Genomic DNA, 13,292 nt, shown 5'->3' with positions numbered 1-13,292 from the left:
GCTGCTCCATGCCCACCAACACCCTTGACTGTCGCAGCAGGACAAGGTTATTTTCCAATGCAGTGATGACCACTCTCACCACAGGTGTTTTACTGTTCTGGGCAATTTTCTGCTCAGCCCACTCCACAAGCTGGCCCTGTGTCATATCTGCATTGCTTCTGCCAAGACTGCCTTCTTTCCTTTACAGTTGTCTCCCCAGAGCCAAATGTATCTAGAGCTTTAGGTATTTGGTTGTCATTTTTCTTCCAAAAGCTCTTTGATACACAGCTGCAGTTACACTGCTCCATGTGTCAGACTTTGTGAACATGCAGGGAGAGGTTAAACAAATAGCAACCCCATGGAAGAAACGCATTGCTTAATAAGAAACTCAGTGAACAAAGTGGAGCCTCCTTTCCCATGGTGTCAGATCTCATGGTCAGGTTCCTCAGCATCTAATAAGGCATGGGTGCCACTTGAAGATGTCTTCAATGAAAGGAGCCATTTTTCAATCAAATGTTTCTGCCTTGTTGAATTCCAATGTTGAATAAAAGGTGAAGTTATCTTGCAACTTTCCCCTCTGTGGGGATGCTAATAGGATCGTTCTTCTCCCAGCCACCTACTTTCATGTAACTTGCAGGAGCTTAATATTTTTGAGAGCAGTTTCGGCTTGATTTGACAGACCAGTGGTTTCAGAAAGTACCTGGGAGACGGACACAGAGCACACACTTAGGTGAATGCATAACCTCTGCTTCCATGGGGAACCAAGCAAAGCAGCACTCTTACAATACAAGACTATTATTTGCCAAAACAAAAATATAAGCTGATATAAAGCAGAATGAAACAAACAAGAAGAACACCATGCAACACCAAGGAAACAAAACCTTTCTCCTCTTCTTACACAGCTGCTCAGGGTTGGCTTAGCACCACATTTTTTTAAGCCGATGAAAGTTTTGGGGCTTGTGAAACAGTTTCCACCTGCATGTTTTTGTTGTTTATCTAATTTGTTTCTTTATGAAATGTCTATTTTCTTCTTTTCTTTTTTTTAAGGGAAAAGTGAAGACTGTGTCAACAACATATTAACCAGTCCAAACTAGGTTTTGAGACTCCCCAAACACTTGGTTTTTTTCAGTGGCTGAAGGGAAGAGAATTTTTCAGTTTGAAGAATTCTAAAAATTATTATTTTCAATTAAAAAGCAAAAGATTTGTGAGAAAATTAGAGCATTTTCACAAGTATGTACAATAACTCCCAGTCAGTTCAAATTTTAATATTGATTCATAGAATCATAGAATGGTTTGGGTTGGAAGGGACCTTAAAGATCATCTAGTTCCAACCCCCCTGCCGTGGGCAGGGGCACCTCCCACTAGACCAGGCTGCTCAAAGCCCCATCCAACCTGACCTTGAACATCTCCAGGGATGGGATATCCACAACTTCTCTGGGCAACGTGTTCCAGTGCCTCGCCACCCTCACAGTAAAGAATTTCTTCCTGATGTCTGATCTAAATCTACCCTCCTTCATTTTAAAACTCTTACATCTCATCCTATCGCTCCACTCCCTGACAAAGAGTCCCTCCCCATCTTTCCTGTAGGCCCCCTTTAGGTACTGGAAGGCCACTATAAGGTCTCCCCAGAGCCTTCTCTTCTCCAGGCTGAACCGCCCCAACTCTCTCAGCCTGTCCTCATAGCAGAAGCGTTCCATTCCTCTGATCATTTTTGTGGCCCTCCTCTGGAACTGCTCCAACAGGTCCATGTCCTTCTTGTGTTGAGGGCTCCAGAGCTGGACACGGTACTCCAGATGGGGTCTCATGAGAGTGGAGTAGAGGGGCAGAATCACCTCCCTCAACCTGCTGGCCATGCTTCTTTTGATGCAGCCCAGGATGCAGTTGGCTTTCTGGGCTGCAGGCACACGTTGCCAGGTCATGTTGAGCTTCACATCAACCAACACCCCCGAGTCCTTCTCCTCAGGGCTGCTCTCAATCCCCTCATCCTCCAGGCTTTGTTTGTGCTTGGGATTGCCCCAAACTACATGCAAGACCTTGCATTTGGCCCTGTTGAACCTCATGAAGTTTGCACAGGCCCACCTCTCAAGTCCTCTGGATGGCATCCCTGCCCTCTAGCATGTCGACCGTGCCACACACCTTGGTGTCATCAGCAAACTTGCTGAGGGTGCACTCAATCCTACTGTCCATGTTGCCGACAAAGATGTTAAACAGCACCAGTCCCATTACCCACTCTTGAGGAACATCACTTATCATTAGTTGCCACTTGGACGCTGAGCTGTTGACTGCAACTCTTTGAGTGTGGCCATCCAGCCAATTCCTTATCCACCATGTGGTCCATCCATCAAATCCACGTCTCTCCAATTTAGAGACAAGGATGCCATGCAGGACAGCGTCAGATGCTTTGCATAAATCCAGGTAGATGATATCAGTTGCTCTTCCCTTATCCACCAATGCTGTAATTACATCGTAGAAGGCCACCAAATTTGTCAGACACAATTTGTCTTTAGTAAAGCCACATTGGCTGTCGCTGATCACCTCCTTATTTTCCATCTGCCTTAGTATAGTTTCCAGGAGGATCTGCTCCATGATCTTGCCAGACACAGAGGTGAGACTAACTGTCCTGTGGTTTCCCAGGTCTTCCTTTTTTCCCTTTTAAAAAATTAGGGGGGGGGTTGGGGTTGCCCTTTTCCAGTCTGTGGGAACTTCACAGGACTGCCACGACTTCTCAAATATGACGCATAGTGACTTAACAACTTCATCTGACAGTTCCCTTAGGACCTGCGAATGTACCTTATGAGGTCCCATGGACTTGTGTACCATTAGGTTCCTCAGATGGTCTCAAACCTGATCTTCTCCTATTTCCTGATTCTCCCAGTCCCCTCTTTTGCCTTCTGCGACTTGGGCAGCGTGGCTAGAGCACTTGCTAGTGAAGACCGAGGCACAAAAGTTGCTGAGTACCTCAGCCTTCTCCATATCCTGGGTAACCAGGTCTCCTGTTTCCTTCCAGAGAGGGCTGACACTTTCCCTAGTCTCCCTTTTGTCACTGACATACCTGTATAAGCTTTTCTTGTTGCCCTTGACACCCCTGGCCAGATTTAACTCTGTCTCAGTTTTAGCTTTCCTAACCTGGTTCCTTGCTGCTTGGGCAATTTCTCTGTATTCCTCCCAGTCTACCTGTCTTTGTTTCCACCCTCTGTAGGCTTCCTTTTTTTGTTTGAGTTTGTCCGGGAGCTCCTTGTTCATCCTTGCAGGCCTCCTAGCACTTTTCCCTGACTTCCTTTTAGCTGGGATGCACTTTTCCTAAGCTTTGAGGAGGTGATCCTTGAATATTAACCAGCTTTCCTGGGCCCCTCTTCCCTCCAGGGTTTTATCGGTAGTGAGCTTGCTGTGCACCCTCCTCACTGCCCTAAGGATCTCAAACTCTACAATTTCATGGTCACTGCAGCCAAGGCTTCACCTTCCCCACCAGCCCCTCCTTGTTTGTTCATTCAAATGGTCCCATTCAAAGGGAGCAGAGACTAAATCTAGGACATTTTAAAATGGCCCTAAATGCAATTTTGGATTTTCTAGAATGTCTGTACCAGTGAGGCTGGTATGCAGAGTGTGGTAAGATGATGTTCACACACCATGAGTTTGCAGGAGTGTAACTGGGGACGTGGTGCGCAGGGGCATGAAAGAGGCCTATGTTGAGTGTAATGGTGCACGTTTCCAATTTGATAATATTAAGCAGCTTTCGCATGCCTTGTTGTGTACTCAACTCTGGGTGCACAAGTTTTCATCAAAACAGGACTGCAGTTTTGGTAATGGGCCACACCATTGTACCGTTGCTTCAAACATACAAGCCACTGTTGTCTGTCACTCTGTGTGACCAGACTGGAAGTTGCATAGTTAATGGACTAAATGCTTAGCTGTGCTCTCCTCTTTGACCAGTCACTGTATTTTATCTTTAGTGCACTGTGCTGCGTTAGCAACAGTGTTTCTATTAAGTTAATTTGGGTTTGAGTGGCTTTCACTCATACTTGTGCAGTCTGGCTAATATCTCCATGAGCTGGTCTCTGATTAATCTTGTCAAATATATCCTACCATCAGTGCATACCAAGTTCTCATAAAGTACTGGCATATATTTGTCAGCAGATTCAAGTATTTTCTGTGCACATAGGCAAAATTTGGATCTCCTTGAGGTCATATTCACATTTCATAATAGGAATGTAAAAAAAGCCCGTAAAGTTGAAAACTGCAATTGCATACCACCTATTTGAAAGAAAAAATAGCTGAAATACATGATGACCTCCAGTATCTAGGCTGCAGATTAAGTAAATTTTGCAGCATATGAAAGAAATCATCTCTACTAATAACCAGAATACACTTCGCCAAAATGTAAACACCACTGCTGGTTTGCCAGGGCAGAGTATAAAACAAAGGAGAGAAAGTAATTATAAGAATATTTATCCTTGTTTATCAAAAAATAAACACAGGACTAGAATACAGTAGAAGCTCCTGCACAACTTGTGGTCAATGTGATTGTTTTCTGGACGAGGCTCACACCCAGCATCGGTGCATGTGTGTTGTCCCTCACAGAAAGAGTAGTCAGTGCTGGCTGCAGATCACCAAGTCCATCCAGCTCACTTCCACTCAAAGCCAGATGACGCCAGCACTAGATCAGGTCAGCTGTTGCTTTGCCTAGCTAAATCCTGCAACCCTCCAGAAGCAGAGATTTGTCAGCATCTCCTGCCAGCCTGCTCCTCTCCTGCACTACTCTCCTAGTGAAGAAAGGTGTTTTTTCCTAAATTGTCCTAACCCAACCCTCCCAGCCACAACCTGTGATTGCCACCTCTTGTTATACCATCTGCTGACAATGAGAGGAATTTGGGTCAGACACCTTTGCACCTTCTCTTCAAGTACAAGTAGGCTTCTACCGTGCTGCTTCTTACCCTCTTCTTCACCAGACTTTGTACCAGCTCCTTTTACCTCTCCTTGTAGAGCACATGCACATGGTCCCTGCCCATCATGGTAGCTCTCGGCATGACCCTCTCCAGTTTCTCCACATCTCTTTCAAGCTGGGAGGCCCAGGACCAGACACAGCATGCCAGGGCAACCTCACCAATGCTGAGCAGAGGGGAACAAGAGCTTTCCTCAGCCTGTTGGCCATCCTCCTCCTAAAGCAGCCCAGTGCCTGCTTTACAGTGACACTACTTCCTTGGCTCATCCTCTACTTGACATCCACTGTAACCCCCAAGTCATTGCCTTTGTTCCATCTCTCTGCTACTAACTTGTTGCTTGCTCTTTCTCAAGTAATTAATTCTATTTGTATGTGCCCCTCATCTCTGCTGCTTCAGGGAATTGAAGCAAGAGCTCTGTGTAATCTCCAGGAGACTGTCTCACACTATAAGTTTGCACAGCACTCAGTACAGTGAGGTCCCATAAGCTTGCTTATATTTATACTTGCTCATAAAACAGCAAAGTTTATCTTTCTATTGCTATTTCAAGATATGCATTAAGTAAACCATAAGTCACCTCCTTATTTTAGGACACGAACAATAAGAACTACATTGTGAAGGATAAGCATGATAAAATTGCAAGGAACATAACAGATTCTTGTCCTGTTTTGAATAGACATAAGTCTGTCTAAATGTTCAAAGATTCAGCAATGGTGGAGTCTGCTTCATCGACCTGGGAGACAACTAATCACAGTCTAAGTTTACATTAGTAAAATACTGCCCAGGGATGTTCCTGAGCACTGGAAAGCAACGATCGTACTCTTGAACTGTTAGGACACCACCTTATATGTTTTTGCCCCATATCCAGTCCTCCCAAACAATTCCCAGACAAGTTTTGGGAGTTGGAGTTTACCAGAAGCTATTCCTAACAAGCAATTTGGTGTCACTACATCTTAGAGACTAAGAGGACTTAGTAGTAGAACATTCCTGGGCATGTTTAGGTACAATCCTGGGCATGTTTAATTTACTAGTAGACACAGCCATACATGCCTGCCCTGTGCAATTATGTGGAACTCAAGTTCTGTATTTATACAGCAGTAGTAACTGAGAAATAAATAACTTTTCTTCCGTGACTGACAAAATTAAGGCACATGTTACTTGGAATGAAGCACAGATTAATAAAGTTATGCCAAACAAAATAAAACCCTTTTAAGATGTAGCAGAAGTCATAACACTAGCCATAATAGGTTTTATTTCTATCTCCACAGTAGTAAAAAAGGACTTCTGTGATTCAGAAATAAAGGAAATGTGCCACTCATTGCAAAACATATTTTTGTATCAGCTCATCTCTTTCATCAGCATTTCCTCCTGAAGAACAAAAAAAGAAAAAAAGAAAATTTTGAGCTACTTATGGCCTTTGAGTTCTGGACATCTCTCCGTCTCACTCAGTCCCTGGTTCCCTCCATCCTGCTTTCCCCTTCACCATACCTTGTCCATACCTTTGCCGTCCAGGGCAGAGACCCTCCAAGTTCGCCTTTCTGTTTCCTTCTCTACACCGACCATGGCTCCCTCACTGCTTCCACAATAGCTGCGAAGGGTGTTGATCTGTCCTCTCTGAAGCGTAGTCGTTCGAATTAGGAAGGGACCGACTGTGCATCAGGTGTCACCGTAGCGGTGCTGGGTTTGCACAGCTCAGCCTCCTGCTGCTGCAATGACAACCACGAGCTTTTTAGGCTCCATTATAGTTTTCTGTGAGCATATACAGCCAGCTCCTAAACTACTTCATCTCACTGGATTTTCGTCTCTCTAGTCGTCTTCTACTTTTTTTCCCCTGTTTTTTCTTTCAAAGCACTTTTACCAAAATACATAATAATGGGGATGACATATTGACATTTTTCAACAGTTTATGACTCAGACAAAACATCCACAGTCGCTGTTTCTTCTCTTTACATAACCATAAAAAATAGCTCAGCTCCTGAAAGGTGGAGAGGCACCATGTTAGCGTCCAAGAAGGAATTGCGTGTAAACAGGGAGACGTGTGTGGTGTGGGCGGAAGGGAACTGAACAGGAGAAAGGAAGTGAAAGAGCTGCAGCAAGACACCATCACAGTGGCACGTGCACAAACAGAGGAAAATACCACCCTGACCACAATCTAGTGACAGAAATAAAAAAAAAAAAAAAATTCTACAGAATTTATTTTGGCTGTGGTGTGACCTGAGAGAAGCTCAGAAGCATGAACTGTCTCCTGTGGGGTGACTTGCCCCATCACTCTACTGGTGAACAGGGCTCTGAACAGTTCTTGTAAATCAAATAGATTGAATCACAGTTGCCAGATTCTACCAAACACTTAAACCAAATTAATATGTTCAGTGGAAATTCAGTTAATCTTTGCACTGAACAGCTACAGTTCCCGCTGCTCTATTCCATTTCCCCACTATAATGAGCCACTGTAACCCTGACTAAAATGTAGTGCAGGAGATGTAGTCATGCCAGAGAGACCAAACATCCAAGAGAATAGGACTGCGTGATTTAAAGTTACAATTTGCACAAACCTCTGTGACAACCCAGAGGAGCAGAGTTAGGTTGTCACTGCGTGTAAGAGACTAGTTCTTGACATATTTAAATGAAAGAAAACTTGCAAAGTTCCTCACTTCCACTTTTAGTCTGTGTTTTGACTTTTCCTTGTCATGCTGGATGGAAGCGGTATCCAAGCATTGGAATGGCCTGCAGGAAGCACTCATATTCCAGCCTCCCTACTGCCTGGTGTTATTCTGCATGGTCCTAGAGCGGCTGCAGCTTGGGCAATGAGTAGCCCAGAGTGCTAATAACCAAGTCCTTTCCCACTTAACTGAATGCCTAAAAGTGATAATTCAGTGGTTCCAGTTAAATACGTTATGTTGCTTTATATTTGCTCTCAAAGAGGCTTTAAGAGAAAATTAATGATGTATTCTGCATATGCATTATATTTAGTAAAGGTATGTGGCATGTGTTAGTAGTACCGTTCAGGACTGTTGTCACATTCCAGCTTGCTTCAGCAGGTGTTGTCAGAGCTGTTGGCAGACAGGTTGTTGAGCCAAGAATTTACTTCTAGACCTTAGTATTTTTCTTTTAATTTGTGGTTTATCATCTTTAAAAGAGCAGTATTTGTTTCTTCCATCAGACAAAGTTCTCTTTTTTTTTTTTAATTTCGGGAGGATTATTGGATTTTGATGAGATCAAACTTTCTTCAGAGCCCTTAAATTGGTTGTCAAGGTAGTGTTTTATTCAGTGGTATGCAAATGCACAAATTCAGTCTTGCTTTCAGCGTGTGTGTGTATAAATTTTTTTTTTCAAGCACCTCTCTAATTGTCTAGAAACACTGCCCAGCATAGTTTATGAGAAAAATCCATCAAGTAACCTATCTAGTATACTTCAGGTATTAAAAACTAAGTCACAATTAATCAAAACTTCTTAGACTTGACTCATTTTAGTGCAAACGAAACCAATCCCATCCATGTCATGGAATAAAATGTTTACTATTGTATTTCAAAATCAGAATAAAAGTGATTTTTATTACTTTTTTTTTTTTCATTAGAGCCATGTAAACAGTGTTGTAGCTCACCAGATCCCAGTACAGGACCCAGAACGGTATTGATGAACTTAATGGGATTTCAATAGACCCTCAGAGATTACCCTCTGGAGTTCACTAGGTGAATAACTAAAATTGTATGACTGTCAGCACTTTTGAGCTGAAAATGCAGTGTGTTTAGATGCAGTGCAATAGTTTTAAATAGCACATTATGTATCAACACAGTACCAAAATGGAAACAGGATTAAAAAAACACCAGTGATAATCCCCTGTAGGATATGCTTTCATGTTTTGATCTGAAAGACATCCAGTTTGGCTTTTTTTTAAAATGCTATAATGTCTTTATTTATGAAGTTTCTCTCTGATAGTAGCGGCTAATTTGCATCTGGGCATAGATGTGCCTGATATTTTCATGGTTTGCATGAAGTCATGGTGATGATTAGTCAACATAAAGTTTGGCATTGTTTTGTCCTCTGGGAATTACCTCTGGAGGTTCATGAGAAAGGTACCAATGTGAAAGCTGTACGTATAAAAAGGAAATATCAAAAAGATGGTGTAAGTGATGTGATGTAGGAGATGAGGGACATAGAAAAAAAGCACACTAGCAAACGCCGGCAATGTTGCATCCAGCGTTGTTGGCAGTTACAGGAACTGAAAGGCACAAATTAATTAGGTATCGAGTTCTTCCAATTTCTGTTAAGAAAAACCATTGATTTTTGCTCTGTTCCTTCCTGACAGTAACTTTGTAGAGAAGATAACAAAGGGCTGCTGCATTTGCTTTCTTTCTACTCCTGTTCTCACAAGCGAGCTTAGCCAAATAAATCTGGGATGTATTTGCCTACCATCGTAGCCAAGGCTGCGCTGATTGAACACCTTGGGGTGAGGTGGGGTGGGAACTTCACACCCCGAGTCTGGGCAAGTAGAGAAGGGAAGAGGCAGACGTTGTAGCACAGCTGAGCATCAGTGACAGAGCTTGCTGGAGGGGAAAATTAAGCACTGGTCTGGGAACAAGCTATAATTTTAAGAGCCTGTTCTACTGAGTCTAACTTACTACCTCTGGCATAGATCTGCACACAGCAGGCACAGCGCTCATTCTGTACTTTTTCTAGGACGGATGGGCAGTTTTGAAATTAAGATATTAAAATCTTGCATTTTGTCTTCAGTGAATAGGGAAAGCGCGCTTTTGCACTGAACTAGCTATCCCACTTAAAATCCTACAAAAGACGATGCAAAAGAGTGGAGATACAAGTTCATATTTCATCAGTGCTATCTACATGCTGTGAGGAGGAAACTATTTAGTGTTGGGCTACTGCTTTGAGAATGATAGGGGGAATTCTTAACATTATAACCCTCGTGAAAGGTGGGGGAAATTACACAAAAAGGAGGGGAAAAGGTGTAGAGGAATTCACACAGCAAGTGTTGTCCTTGAGATTAAATTAAATCTGAAATTTCTGATACTTTTAAAAGCAAAGTTGACTCTGTCTTTCTAAAAACATGCACTTATGACATTTGAATCTAGATCTGTTGTAAAGATTTTTTTTCACCCCCCAGAATCTGCCATTCCGCTCTTATACAGCATATTGAGATGCATCCTTTTTTATTTTTCTTGCGGTCTAAATTCTGTTAGAGAAACTACCTTAGCATCATATAAAATACATATCTTGTGCTGGGCTAGATTCTGATGCTCTGCTTCATGCCAGCAAGGGTTCATATGCACTTAGTTCACCGAGAAACACAAACGAAACTCATAAAGTAATGAGAGATTAGAATCCAGCTCAAGGTGAGCCCCTCATCCCTCCTTGCATAAAAGCCACCAACACTTGCAGTATGTTCCAGCAAAACTCATGTGAAACATTATTCTCAAGTCCAGTTTGTTAGCTAGATAATTAAGAGACTGAAAACAGAGTTTCTATGGATCTGAGGACACCAGAGACAGCTCAGTTCCCAATATTTTTCTCAACTGTTTTCGATATGTGGGCTTTAATGACTGAATCAATGTGTTGCAGGAAGGACATCAAGATTTTAAAATATTGCTGTATCATACTTAATTTGCAATGCTTTTCCTTTTCTGTCAGCACAGTTAAGATGACATCGTGCAGTGATTTAGTCAAGAACAAAATGTTTTCAGGCCTTTCCCGGTGGGATTTTTTATGTAAGGAATAATAAAAGTTCACTCATAATTTTTTATATATAAATACAGCTACTTCATATTGTGTAGAAAGATCTGTAAAGGGCTCTGGTACTTGGATTTCTTCTATTTTTACAAAAGAAAACATATCTATAATTATGCTTATGCCATAAAGGATTTTCTTATTGAATTTTCCTTTTGACATGATTGATTTCTGTATTGACTCTAGGAAATGGAAACCAGTAAGTAGAATCTGACATAAAAAAAATATTTGGGCTCTACAGTAACGTCATTTACTACAATAAGAGCTAAACTAGAATACAAATTGCCACCAGCTTCTTCTGCATATGCAGATGCATTTTTTCCTCAGGGTCATAGTTGCATCCTGTTTGAGGAGGACAAATAAACACAGCCAGTGATTCACCTGTCGCCGCAATGGGAATGGATGGAAGGGAATTTGTACCTAATTAGGACACCTGGCACAGAATTTTGGCCTAGAAAACATTAGCGTATAATGTGTCAGAAAAGCTAAAGCCTCCCTCTGCTCTTTCACATGGAATAAACATGAGAATAACCTGCAGGCGAGTGGATTTCTGTGCCAACCTGAAATAAGCGTTGGCTCTGCTCCTGTTGCTATTATTCACTGCTCCAGATGACCAGTGATACTGATGTTGTTGTTCATCTGTGTTGAGCAGCAGTACTACTGCGTGTCAGATGCGCTATAGGTCATAAAATTGCAAAGTGACGGTGGAGATGTTCCAAGTGAATTTTTACCTACTGTACAATTTCATAAAACAATAAACACAAATCTCCTGCATTCATCCTGTAGCACAGTTAGTTTGCAGAGCATCAGGTGAAAAATCACTGCAAGTTGCTCACCTAATAATAATAACGGTCAGCCAGAATTGCTAATAAATCAGGCTTAGACACTCTAAGGCATTCTATCTAGATTATTTATTTTTTCATTACAGGGCTTGATTTTGCAATTTATTATACCTTTTGTTATTTACATTCTACTGATACCCACGTTTTGCTCTGTTACCACCCAAACTCGGCAGAAGACGCACATCTCTGCCCCAAGGATCCCACACCAGCTATCACGACCCAGTCCCTGCTTTGTTTAGTGGCAAATCCTGCACAGGGATGGCAGCTCGAGGCACCTTCCCCCAGCCTGCTCCCACGAGCGCCTGGCATGGGGACCACACACCGGTGCAAGAGGTCCGGAGGAGCAGGTCCAAACCCCGCGCTGCATCTGGGGGCAGCAAGACTGCCACTGGTGGGGCAGGAGCTTGGCTCTGAAGGATGCTTCTCTAATAGACGTCTCCTGGCAGAGTGGCAGTGGCTGGGTTCGAATAGGCATTTTTCAGCCGAGAAAAATCACAGCAAGATGTGGAGGGAAATGCCAGTCATTTCTATATCTCTGAATTCATAATGTGCAGAATAAAACGTTAACATGTAACATTTGACTGTTGGAAAAGATGAAAAGAGGCTATTTTCAAATTCCCCAAATGACATGAGTTCTGCAATTATAAGTAAAGGAACTTCAAAGTCTCCCAAAAATGCTACAATAAGTGTCGTAATGCCTCCAGGGGAGAAAAGCAATAAAGCTGTCATGAGACGCAGATCTTGCTTTGCCTTCCATTTTGTTTCTGGGCTGAGCAGTCGTCCATACAGCAAATAAGTCTATATACAGTCACGGTTTGCCTGGGACTTGGATGTCTCAGAGACCTTCCCTCCCTCTTCCTCTGTCTACCACTGTTGGAAATAAAATCGGCAGAGCTGCTTTAACTAACAGCCCGAGGTTTAGAAAGAAAGCTGGGACAGACTGTGGAGGGCATAATCTATGAAATGTCTTTGGAGATTCACTCCCCCAGCCCTGATCTGACAGTACTCAAAATCGCTGATTTTCCAAATGTGCTTAAGCTCATGTATTTTTCTGGGCTTCCTGTGCAGATGGAGTGAATGGAAATAATTGAGTTGTGAGGAAAGACTTTCATTTTGGTGCACCAAGAGGCTTGTAATAAGAACATTAACACACTTATTAAAATGTCTTGTTTGTTCATGCCCTGAGTTTTAGACAAGGGTATTGCATTTTCATTTTTTTAAAAAGAAATCTAAATAAAAAGCTAATAGCCAATTTCTGAGCATGGCTGACTAGATGGGAATTTGCTAACATTAATATATTCTCATTAGAGAAATTTTATCATACTCCGGTCAACAGAGGAGACATTTGGCCACAGATAACAGTCAGTTTAAAAGCAGGACCAGCTCCAGCAGCTGAGGTGGCTCTTTCCTGCTGCACTGCCAGTAGTTTCTGCTGAGAAACCTGCCTTCGCCAGTCCTGGGTGGACCACCAGAGCCAGGAGGCAGCATATGAGCTACCATGTCATACATGCTTTCCTGCCAGTGTTGGGGACATGACCAGTGGTCCCCCAGCCCTGCTGGCTGCTGGCCGTCATTTAGGCACCCCGAGGTTGTTGTGGCCTTCAATGAACTTGTCAGGAGCCTGCCACGGACCCCTTCCCAGGAAGAGGGAAGACTAAAGGACTCTTTGTCATGGTTTCCTTCTCACCCTCATGCCTCACTGCTGCGTGCAGCGAGGTCCTGCCTTAGGATGCCACCCATGTGCAGACCTACCAGTGAACAACAGATTGCAGTGTTCTCCTTTGGAGCTTGCAGC

Source organism: Chroicocephalus ridibundus, chromosome 2, assembly GCF_963924245.1.
Source record: "Chroicocephalus ridibundus chromosome 2, bChrRid1.1, whole genome shotgun sequence".
NCBI lineage: Eukaryota > Metazoa > Chordata > Aves > Charadriiformes > Laridae > Chroicocephalus > Chroicocephalus ridibundus.
This window is presented reverse-complemented; position numbering follows the sequence as displayed.